The sequence below is a fragment of the Tiliqua scincoides genome, chromosome 1 (assembly GCF_035046505.1).
Source record: "Tiliqua scincoides isolate rTilSci1 chromosome 1, rTilSci1.hap2, whole genome shotgun sequence".
NCBI classification, from domain to species: Eukaryota; Metazoa; Chordata; class Lepidosauria; order Squamata; family Scincidae; genus Tiliqua; species Tiliqua scincoides.
In genome coordinates, this window is record NC_089821.1 from 191766130 (window position 1) to 191778350 (window position 12221).

Here is a 12221-nt window from a genome sequence, read left to right on the forward strand (position 1 = left end):
GCACATCAGAATCCCCCAAAATATGACAAATTTATCCTGGTGGTAGAGTTTGGGGTCCATTGGCATTCCCCCAAGGCTGAAAGAACAGTGGCCTTGAAGACCATTCCATTGGCTTTACCTGACCTGAACGGTTGGGGAAAGCTAGTAGAATTATGGAAGATGCCCCTGTCTTAGTGCCCTGGTGTTGCTGCGATAGGGGAGCCTGGCAATTTCCTCATCTGCCTTCCATCAATGGGCTTCCTCAGAGGACCCTGCTTTCTTGCAGTCCAGTTGTAGAGGTGGATGGTGGAAGAAGGCAGCAACAGCACGAGATGCTCAGATGTGCAACTCATGCCATGCCATCTGCCGATGAGGGGTTTCAGAGGTTGGACAATTGGACCCCAACTTGTGCCCAACCTGGCTGACATCTAATACCTTCCCAAAATCACTAGGTATAATCTTTGGAGGATGTTGCATCTAGGAGAAACTCAGCCGTGGATTCAAAAGAAAACAAAGAAGAGATCAAGGATAAATATCATTTCTAAGTTATGTACTGCATTTTTTTTTTTAATTACAATTAACTTGCTGAGACTTTGCTTTATTTTCTCATTGAAAGGGCAGGATTAACTTAGATATGAAGTACTATAATTACAGGGACAATTTTGTTTCTCAAGGAAGATCTGTTTTTCTTTGTCAGCTGCAACTACTAATATCTGTATGTTGCTTTATCCATTAACAGAATAATCTTTTTGGAGCCAGGGTTAATTTAGCTAGCAGTAGTGATACATCAAAAGAGCATCCAAAGAATGCAGTTTTCTTCCAGTGCATTACTTTTAGGGTTGATAGGCAAAATTGTGTGCTGGGTGTGAGCAGAGTAGACACACGTGCTTTTTTTCCAAATTGGGAAGCACTGAGAAGTTGAGAAGTGATGAGAACCTGCCGTAAGTGTAATAAATTCATGTACAAAGTTTAGACTCACTAGATGGTGCCAATCTGCAACATTGAGTACTCTATACTTTTACAAGTCTCCTTGGTGGGTATAGTGAAACACACAGAACACACACAGTACTTCCTCTTTCTGATTTCAAGGAATTGCTCTTTGTGAAGGGCACAGAAGTTGTTAATAATAATAATAATAATAATAATAATAATAATAATAATAATAATAATAATAATAATACAGGTATTTATATACCGCCTTTCTAGGTCCTCAGATTTCTCCTCAGACTTTATTCAAGGCAGTTTACATAGGCAGGCTAATTTAAATCCCTGTAGGGATTTTTACAATTGAAAGAAGGCTCTATCTTTCAAGAGCTACAACAATTCAGATGTTTCGTTCTGATCTGGCCTCCATCCTGGCGTCCAAACTCCCACGCTCAGAGCAGATGGAATAACTCGGCTCAACTTTGTCAGCTGCTTCAAGGTTGCACGGTGCCGGTGGCCTCGAACTGGCGACCTTCGAATGTTATCTTCAGGCCAATGGAGGCTCAACCCTCTAGACCAGGCCTCCTGCCCAGTTCACTGTGATTCTTGTCCTTCGTCTATGACGAAGCAACTCATGGTTTTATTAAATGCCCTCCTTGTTTCAAGTAAATGTCTAGATGTGCTTAATGAGATAACCACCTACCATTACTTAATCCTATTGTTTTCTGTGCATAATCCTTCACAGATTTCAGAAATTTAGTATGATAACACCTGGCAGTCACATGCGTGGCATTTGTCTGCAAGGGCCAAGCTGAATGTGTGTGGCATTCTTTCACATGATTTGGAACCCTGAACGACTGGTTTAACAAAAGAAATAGCCTCTTGCTGAATCACAGCCCAGTCCTGAGTTGCCTGGCGCCAGGGCTGCAGCAGACCCAAAGTGGCTGCAGCTGCTTCCTGCACAGCTCCTGACATCTCCTTGGGGGAAAATTCATCCCCCTCTCCTGGGTAAGGTTAAAAGCCTCCACAGGGGCTATTTGGCTCAGCACCAGCTATTTAGCCGGTGCAGAGTCAAGTAGCCCTATGTTGAGCTGGGAGGCCTGACACACCCCTGCAGTGCTCCCTCCCCCCACCTCAGAACGCCTCCCAACATGCCCCCACTCACCTCTTTGACTGGCACTGGTCCAGCGTGCTCCAATGCTTGACTGGGGCTAATTGTAGCAGGTGTGCCTTATGGCATGTTTGTGACACTACATGCCAGCGGTGGGCCCACGTGAGCCCATCAGGATCAGGCTCTCAGACCATTGAGACAGGTCTTTTTTTGGGGTGGGGGCAGCCTGCTAACCAACACATCATTTGCAAATTTATTTTTTTGTTTCAGTGGTAACGGGACTATTTATCTGAAGGAAAACTTTTCATGAGTTATTTATCAAGCAGCTGGAGAACAGTACAGGTCCAGCAAACATACTCATTTGAATGACCAAATGCTTTTAATTTTGTATTTTCTTTACTGAGGACATAAAGACTAAATCATAATTCATAGCAGATCAATTTAACTTTCAACAAATTGTTCTAGTCAAACAATTCATACAGCAACTCAGGTAAAGCGTTCAGGTACACATACAGAAAGAATGAGTTTGATTCGTGTTTCAAGACAAAACTGTAATTTATGAGGGAAATGAATTTATAGGATTATTACAGCAAAATTCCAATTTGCATAGTTACTCCATTCACTGCCAATCGAAAAGAAATTGGCAGGGAATTGCAAAGGATATTGGGCATCCTGAACATTTTGGCCTGGATACAAAGATGTCCTTCACGTTCAAGTAAAGATTCACAACTTGTGGATGTTTCACTTGTGATGTTTCCTCTGCATCAGCTCACATTTTCAAAGTCAAGCAAATTGGCCAGTTTGGACACTACTCTGACCTGTTGCATGGAGGAAGAGGTTGGAGTGAGGATGTTTCACATCCACTCAGCGCAATGTTGCAATATAACCTAATTGTGTGCAGGGGATCATTTATCTGAATCATCCCTCTATGTCCTGTTGAATACTAAGGGCCAAATCTAAGTTTCTAGTGCTAATGCAGCTGCGCCAACAGGGTGCTTGCTGCATCCTGCAATGGGGGGGGGGATCATGGAGGCCTCCCTGAGGTAAGGGAACATGTATTCCCTTACCTTGACCTGCATCGTGGCTATATCAGTGCTGGAAAGTTGGCTAGGATTGGGTCTTTATCAGATAGAGGCTGCAATCCTAACCTCACTTTCCTGGGAGTAAGTTCTATTGAACACAATAGGACTTACTTCTGAGTAGACCTGCTTAGGCTTGTGCCCAGAGGTGCTGTTCAGATGTTCCATCCTCATGTGATTCGGTGAAGCTGAAACACGGCAGACGTGGGGTCAGGTTGCACTCCTCCTCTAGGAGACAGGCATAGGCTGGTAGGAGTATCTTCCAAACTGTTGCAATGTTTTTGATTTTTTTAAAGTCTATCTTCTGTGGTAGTGCAAGCAGCTGCAGAGATAGTATCACAGAAAAATATGCAATCACAGAAATGACTAAGGGTGAGTAATACCCACAAAGTTGATTGAGAAAGAAAAGCTGCAGTGAAAAGATGTCTTGTTTTGTTACATTGAACAAACAAATGAAGTTGAGATGGCTCTTTAGGGAAATAAGGTTGTATTCCAATGTGATGAGAAAAAGGCTTTGTCTCCAAAGCGTGAGGAGTTAATTGCAAGAATGTGCTGTAGCAGGAGCTTTCAGGGGGGAAAAAAGAAAGAAAAGATTTTTATGATATTTGCCACTGACGATTTATCTTTTCCACAAGAACCTAGTGAGATGTTACGTAGGAATTTAATAAATCTGCTTAAGAAGCATTGTGTATGAAAAATGAATTTTGCAGCTGAAAGACATGGTTCAGCAAAGAAACCGAATGGCCGAAGAAAATAGCTGTGAATTTATAACTGCCCAAAGAAAGCCTTGCTGTCTTAGCAAATTCCTTTAAAAAAAACATTTAAAAAAGGAACCAACACAGACTGCCTTCATTGGTGACGTTCTCCAGTTTGGGTGATATTCTGATCCAGCCCCTTAAACACATGGGGGAAAAGCATTGGCACACGTTGCCCCCATCAAACCATCATCAAACATCAGAAGGAGGTTGACTAAGCCATTCCTCAATGCACAGTTTAAATACTGTACTACTTAAATTATGCATTGAGCGAAAATTTGGACAATCCTCTTCCTTTGAGACGAGGCAACTACTGAATTGGGAACTCTCCCTTGGAGACTAGGCAACACCCTTTCCCGCCACATATCTGCTGATTCCCAGTATCATCTAAACTAACCCTATGAGTAATGAAAAGTCAGAGCTGATTTCTGGTTTTTGTGGATTCTCAGGGCCAGACGAATAGATACACCTTGGAACGGTACTGAGAAGAAGAGGGCAGATAAGCAGGTTGTAACTGCTGCTGTTGCTGCTCTTTCTCACCGCTTTATATCTCCCTGGATGTTCCAGGTTCCTGATGATGGGGTGGATCTCTCACCACCACAGACAAATGATCTATGCATGGGCGGAGGTTTCAGGAATGGCAGGGCTTACCAAACCACTCTTTTTATTTCCTCTCTATATCACATGAAGGTAAAGTCTGAACAGGCTTAGCATGAGCAGAAATGACTGTGCAAAGTGCCTGCCAATTCCCTCTCCTGCTGCAGCCACACCACACCCTATCCCATGATAGTCTGGATAGTCCTCAGCATTCCGGAGCAGTTTTTGGAAGTGCATAGCATCGCAGTGAGTCACACTTGGACTGGGGTGAAGGGAGATCTCCATTGCACCAGGGAAGTTCCACTCACAAGGTTTATAATCTAGCAGCCCAGTCCTACCAACCTTTCCGGCACTGATGCAGCCATGCCAACGGGGCACGTGCTGTATCTGCGTGGGGTTGGGGTGGGCGAGTCATGGACACCTTCTCAAGTAAGGGAATGTTTGTTCCCAAGGGGCTGCACTGCGGCTGCTGAAAAGTTGGTTAGGATTGGGCTGTAAGCCTTGCACTTTAGTAGCAATAGATCCACAGGTTCCATGAACCCCAAACTAGCTGACTAAAGAGATCTAAGATATGCATAAAACAGCCAATGAAAGCAGTTCTATTTCAGGGCACAGGGGCATCAGTGATTCCCAGTTTTACTACATGAGTTCCTCTGTTAGCTACTGTTCTGTCTTGAATTGCTTTATTGACTTTGTTGATATTAGCTGCTTTGTGGACCCGTTTTGAATTGAAAAGCAGATGGGATGGCATTTATCAGGTAAATTAAATAGAGTTGCAGCAAATGCATCGTTTCTGAGGGGCATTCAAAAATTGCTTTTGCAATAGGGCTGAAAGGATTGTGTTATTGTGCCTGTTTAAATTATGTATTTTAATAACACCTTTCTTGTTCAATTCCTAATGAACAATGTCTTTTTCAGGGGAGGGGATGTAGGTTTGCTTTGTAGTATCGTTTACATTATGCTTGGTGGTGCAAGTACCTATAGTTCTGGAGCATCAATGAGGTCTGCAATCTATCCAGTGGTAGCCTTGGTATCTGAAGGCTTTGCTTGTTGTCCTCTCAGTCATCTCAGAACTGAAATCAGCTCAGACAATTTGAAAGGCACTCTAGCGCCAGCTCTCTCTGAAGCATAACACATTCACTCATTAGGGACTTGGAGGTGAAACGATTTAGTCCATTGGGCTTTCTGTTGTGATCACTTGGTTTCACAAGCTCAGGAAGGCATTTTCAGGGTGAGAGAAAAGCACATAGAGTCAGGAGCTGCATGGGATGAACAGGGAAGAACAGTTATGTTGCTATGCGCTATTGTTTGTGACACATATTGTCTAAGAGATGAAGCTGTGGCCCACAGTAGCCCTGTTCAGGCAACAGTCAATTGTTTACAGCACATGTCACAACAGGAGCACACCAGCAAGCCCCTCCCCTTGTGCCAACACTTTCCACTTATTCTTCGTTATGGAATAACTATGGAACAACTTAGTTCTCTACAGTTCAGCATTTGTGTCTGTTGACAGATGTATCCGTGGAGGGGGAAGGGGCTACAGAGTGTGTTGCTGCAGGGTGGGGTTTGCGAATGTTCTCCTGGCATTGTAACTGTGTATACCTCAATAAGCTTTGTGAGGCACATTGATACTAACTAAACAATACTGACCTTTAAATCAAGCTCACATTTCATATGGGTGGAGAGGAAAGATTTTTTATTTGTTTGCTTGTTTGCTTACTTGTTTGAATAATTTTGTCACCTTTCCTGTGTACCTTAAGACAGAGGTTGATGGAAGTTAAGTCCATCACAGGTCATGATGACTTCTATGCCACTTCTAAGTTTTAGAGGTAGCGTATTTCTGAATGCCAGATGCAAGGGACAGGGAGGCAAGATACAGCTATCTTGTTGTCAGATGTGCTCCCAAAGGTATCTGGTGGGCCACTGTGAGATGCTGGAACCTGGACCAGTGGGACCCTTGTCCTGATCCAGCAACACCTTTCTTATGTTCTTAGTTCAAAGGGGAATCTTTTTGGAGGATGCAGTAGTTGCAAAGGCTTCACCTGTCAATGTTTTCCAACCACGCAGCTGTTGAGGACATAGAAGCCCTGGCAGGAAAATAAGAGAATCTTGCATATGATTCATAAAATGCTGCAACAGAGCATATAGTCTCTTTTAAAACAGAATAGATTTGTAGTACAGCACACACAAGTAGACTCTTTAAAAAAAAATTCTGGGTTTGGTTCACATTGTGTAAAAGTGGTACCGGAACAGCCTTTTTAGAGCTTCATATGAAAAGAATTTTTTCCCATTTTCCCCTCCTTTTTAAGATACAGCTGTTCCCGTTGAATTGCTGTATATTTTAGGGGCTGGAATGAGATAGAGAAATCTCTCTCCTTCTCATTATTCTCTCTCAATTCAATTTGTGTGTATGAATACTGGCAGAAGGCAACGTTCTCAATTCCCTGAATATTACTCAAGTCCAGATGGAGTCCATGAATGTATTGCCATATCCTTCAGTCTCAGAGAGTCTTATATTTCAAAATATCCAGCTTCAGTGATTCCTTAAGAACACAAATCATTCAAAACGTTATGAAAACACAGCATTGGACAGAAGCAGAGCTAGAGGGGGACGGCGTGGTAAGTACAGCACACTCTACAATGCACTGTTTAAGTGACCCCTCCCCCTTGGCATTGGAGACATTCCTTATCCTGCATTTCAAAGATTCCAGGACTAAGCACAAATAATTTTCTCAAGCACCTAAAGGACAACAAAGTGCTGTTCACTGTAATGACAATTGATTTCTTCTGACTTGTTGCATAAAAATGAGCCACCCTTGTCATGAATAAGTACGTGTTAGGCCTAAGTTGACATGAGAAGCCTGAACCAAACTAAGAAAGTGTAACTGAGAAGTTGCTAGCAGTTCCCAGCTGCAGGAATGTGAGTAAATAAACAAAAGGAATGCGTTGTCTCTCCTTTGCTGGCCAGGAAGGACAGATAACAAGAATTACAACCAATTGGAATGTTTAGCACCTTAGCAGACAGAGAGGCGCCTTATCAAGGATGATTGAGTGCAGCTGTGGCTCTTCAGTTGGGAGGGGTAAGAACTATGAGGGGTTAGCAACCAGGCCAACTTCAAGAAGGTTCTGTTCCTCAAGGGTTCTGATTAGACAGTCTAATAAGTATGAAGTCACCTCAGTACTATTAGCATAAGAAGTGTAATAATGAGTGCCCAGGGCATGTGTGGGGGGGTTCCTTCTTGGACAGAGTTTTGGGTGCAACATCCTGCACGTGTGTGAGCTCCATCATGGGCACCTGACCCCATAGGTAGCCCTGGAGCTAAGAGATCTACAAGAGTAACTGACCCAGGTGAGAGATAGGTATTAATAGAGATAGCCAGCTAGCTTTGTTATTTTATTGCTGATACGTTTCCTAGATGTTTATGCCTCTAGCATTTGCTGCCTTATGTAGAGTGTGTAACCTTATGTACTTAATAAACTAAAATACCTTTTACCAAGTTGCTTCATTGTCGGTTGAGAACAAAGGTTCAGAATCCTGCCTAGCCGTTCAGCAAGCTACCAAGTACCCATTGAGGTCTAGTAACTTGAGGACTGAGGCTTTAATTAAAAAGAGCTCAGCGCCTGCAAGGGATAGTTTTAAGCCTAGAGGGTCTCAGTGTCCCTGGACTGAGGCACTGGCACATACAGGGTGCTGGCAGTACTACTGGGCAAGGGGCCTTGAGGGTTTTAGGGTTCAAAAACCAAGATCCCTAAGCTCCCAAACCCCCCTTTGTATACAACAACCCTGAAATCCAGACACTTGACACATTCCCCCCAAACTAACAAGAGTCTGCGAAAAATGTGAAAACTCCAGCCTGACTTGCCTACAATATGTACAATGTTATTGTGATAGAAACAGTCCATACACAATCACTTTAGTCAACCTAGAACAATGGCAACACTCAACTGCTATTTCTGAAACTATGATGGGACAAAGTCCTAAAATTCCCCTGCCCATGCCACTGGTTTGTTCTGTTTTGGCCCCTCTGCATGTGTTACTCAACAAGAACAACAACAAAGGAAGAGAAAGATACATATTCCAGGTCACATCTAATTTGACCCCAAGCCATGCATAGCCTTACATTTCATCCAGAATAAATGCCTAATCGTGTCCATTCCCTTATGCACTGCATCCTGGGGGGGGGGGGGCAGACCTGGAGGTGTCCTAGGTAAGGGAATATTTGTTCCCTTATCTGAAAGTAAGAATCCAGCATTGGAATGAGACCTGCACCAGCGATTCAGCCAGTACAAGACAGCTGGCATGCAGGGAGGTGGATCAAGACCTGGAATAGGATATTGGCAGTTCCACTGCCACCAAAACAGCCCCTTCCAGCCCTCATTCCACACCACCTTCCTCCTTCCCTTGCTCCATTCTGCTCACCCCCACCCCACCAAACTCACCTTCCTGGGTTTAGCAGCAGTCCTCTCATGCTGCCACTAATTGTGGTAGTGCTTTTAAAATGGCTGCTGTCAATACACAGTGTGTGCCGCCAAAAACATTTTATGAAAGTGGAACTACGTAAACCCCTGTGAATGCTGGCCTAATAGTGCATTTGATTAGGCTGTATGAACATTACTACTGCTACTGCTACTGCTACTGGTAATACATTTATGTTCATTATTTATCATTTATCATTGTTATCTAGCTTTTTTCATCATGGGTGATTTGATTTGCCTACCTTTCTTCCTGCCTATCTGTCCATCCATCCATCCGTCCTAAACCTCTGAAATGGATATACAGTGCAGTAATTGAAAGGAAAAAAAAATTACACAGTTTTGTTGGCAATTTTTAAAAAATGTAATTATGGAAACACCAGGACGTAATAAACACCAGGACTTTTCCCCTCCTTGAAGAAGCATTAAAACATAATAAAAATGACAAGAACATGGAGATAATTAATTATCTCTAACAGGCGATGGGTTTGTAAAGATAACTTTACAGTTACACTGGGGCAAATTGTGCATTTAGGCAAATCTCTCCACTGGGGATGTTGCTGAATAGCAGAAATATTCTATCTTCCTCCCCCCCCCCCCCAAAAAAAAAAAAAAAAAAAAAAAAGAATATTGGCTAGAGCTTTGCTACTGGTGGAAAAGCAAAAAATGTACAGGGTGGCCCATATCTGTGGATTCCATATTCGTGGATTCACTTATCTGTGGATCGGTTCCGTGGGGTCTGCCACACGTTCCCCATGCGTACCCCATCTGGAGGTCTTCTGAACCTAGCAGAGGCTGTGCATGTCTGTCTGCAGCCTCTGTCGGGCTCAGACTAAAAAACATGTGATTTCCAGGTTTGTTTGTTTTTTAAAAACTGTGACATTTTTATTGCCTTTTAAAGCAGTGAGAGGCCCAAGGAAGCCCTGGAGGACCCAATTATTATGCAGGTCACCCTTTTGTGGCATCAGTGGCAAAGTAGTATCACCTCACAGAGCTGTGCTGAGCTGCAAAGTGAGGCTTGGGCAGAAGCAGTGCTGTAGAAATGGCCCCCTGCATTGGGCTAACCCATATCTTGAAATGTGATCAAGATTTGCATATTTTCTCTTCTGTCATTTGCTACTAATGAGTTACTAGGTGAGAACAAAGTGCTTATTTTGGATCATCACCTGTTTAATGGTATCACTTCCTGCTTAATGACATCACTTCTGGTCCTCAGCAGGGGCCGTGAATGCTCTACGGCTTGCTGCGTAAAATGAGTTTGACACCCTAACATAGAGTATCATCACTATATTGCGGATTTTTTTTTCCCATCCATGCTTCGTTTCAGTGACTGCCACTTGCCGAGACAGTCAAGCTCGATCTGGTGATGAGACTTGAAAATGTGGGCATCCCAGTTTCTTCCATAAGCACTGCACATTTGCCAGCTCATGTCCTAAATGTAACATTCTCCACTTTGTATTCTGTCTGGCCATCGGGGCTTCTGGGCAGACAATGACTTAACATGATCTGTAAAGGGACTTCCCCCCCCCAAATTAGCAACTACAGCTAACGCTTCACTGTCGTTCTCATCAAAATGCATGTAGTAAACCCATATAAGGAGGCTGACTTTCCCAACTGTAATAACATTGATGTGATTAATTAACAGTTTTTGGAATTATGCTACTTGCTGAAGCTTTGATTACCCATTGTGGTCTCATGAACATAAGCTAGTGATTGAAAATAGCTGAATAACATCATTGCAGCTTTGCCTTCTGTTCTGCCTCTATTAACTTATCGTCCCCTTGGATTTCCAGGCCACTATCTGTCCCTCAACCATTTTTTATGGGATTTTCCTTTTTTTTTTTTTTGTGACAAAATGTTGTGATGAAGCATGTGGAAGGAGAATTCATATCTGCTAACAGGTTGTAGTTTTAAAAAAAGTAACACAAAGATGGTGGACAGTTTAAAGAAAGTTTTACTCTCTTTTTCCCCATTATAGATTATCTGCATCTTTTGGTTTTGCATAATCTGGCACCAGCCTCCACACTAGATTATAGAGATCCATTGAGGGCCAGAGAAGATAAAAAAGGGTTGTTGCCAGCTGTACCTTTCTCAGCACCCCAGCAGCCCTGAGATAACACTGGCTTGAGCTACCTCAATTTTAACTTTCCTGGACCCAGCCCTGTGGTTGTTGGACACAGAGACAACTGAAGCATTCTGCTCATGCACCCTTCAGTTCAAGGGCGCAGAAGGCAGTGACTGGAGAGAGGAGATAGCCTGCTCCTAGCATCCTCCAGCTCAAGCTGTTAAATGTAAACAGACCCAGGAAGAGCATCATGGTAGCTGGAATGGAGGTGGAGGTGGGTCCCGCACTGCAATTCTCTTCTCTCTTGCTCTCTTTCCCACTAAGAGATTCTCCTAGTCTAAGTCAGGGGTCTCTAAACTTTACGGCCAAAGGGCTGCATCAAATATCTGGCACAGTGTCAGAGTAGTCAAATTTAAATAAATACATTCGAGATCGTTCTCAGATGAATGAATGAATGAATGAATGAATGAATGAATGGGCTCAAATGTCTAGGGTTTTCCCAAGCACCAACACAGCCCAAGAAATAAAGCACACACTTAAATGGACCCCCATTCCCCCACCCCTTAGTCACAACTCTGGTTGTGTTTGGTCAACTGGGCCAGAAGCTCTCAGGGGATTAGAGGCTAGCTACAGGCCAGATAGAGGCTCTCCACGGGCCACATCAGGTCCCCGGGCCAGACTTTGGAGACCCCTGGTCTAAGGGGTTGTAACCTTGTTCTGCACTTTCTATGAATGTAAAGGACCTCACCTGTATTATCTTGTATCTATATCAACACCGTAAGATAAGCCAGTGTTATCATCCCCACAATGCACTCAGAGATTGAATCTGTGAGGTGAGAATTGGACTCTTGCCATGGTGAGTTCATGGCAGAGGCAAGAATCGAAACAGAGAAGTGTTCACTCAAAGCACCGCTTTTTAGCCACTCTGTGACACTAGTTCTCAGTCAATCACATGTTTTATTTATCATGGCATGCTCAGGAGTACACCTGCTGTTTCTAGGAGCAGGGTAGTGCTTTAACCTACTAACTCTCATTGTTTATGTTTGAAATGTTCAGATAATTGATAGTGTCAGACATGCCTGAGGCTTATTTTAGCAGCATGTTGAACATTTATTTTTCCTCGTCTGTTAATTAAACAGTGCAGAAAATAACCTGTTAGTTATATTTCTAAGAAAAATAAATAATTAACTACTGATATTAATAATTGGTCACAATTAGCTCTCATTAGCACCACTCAT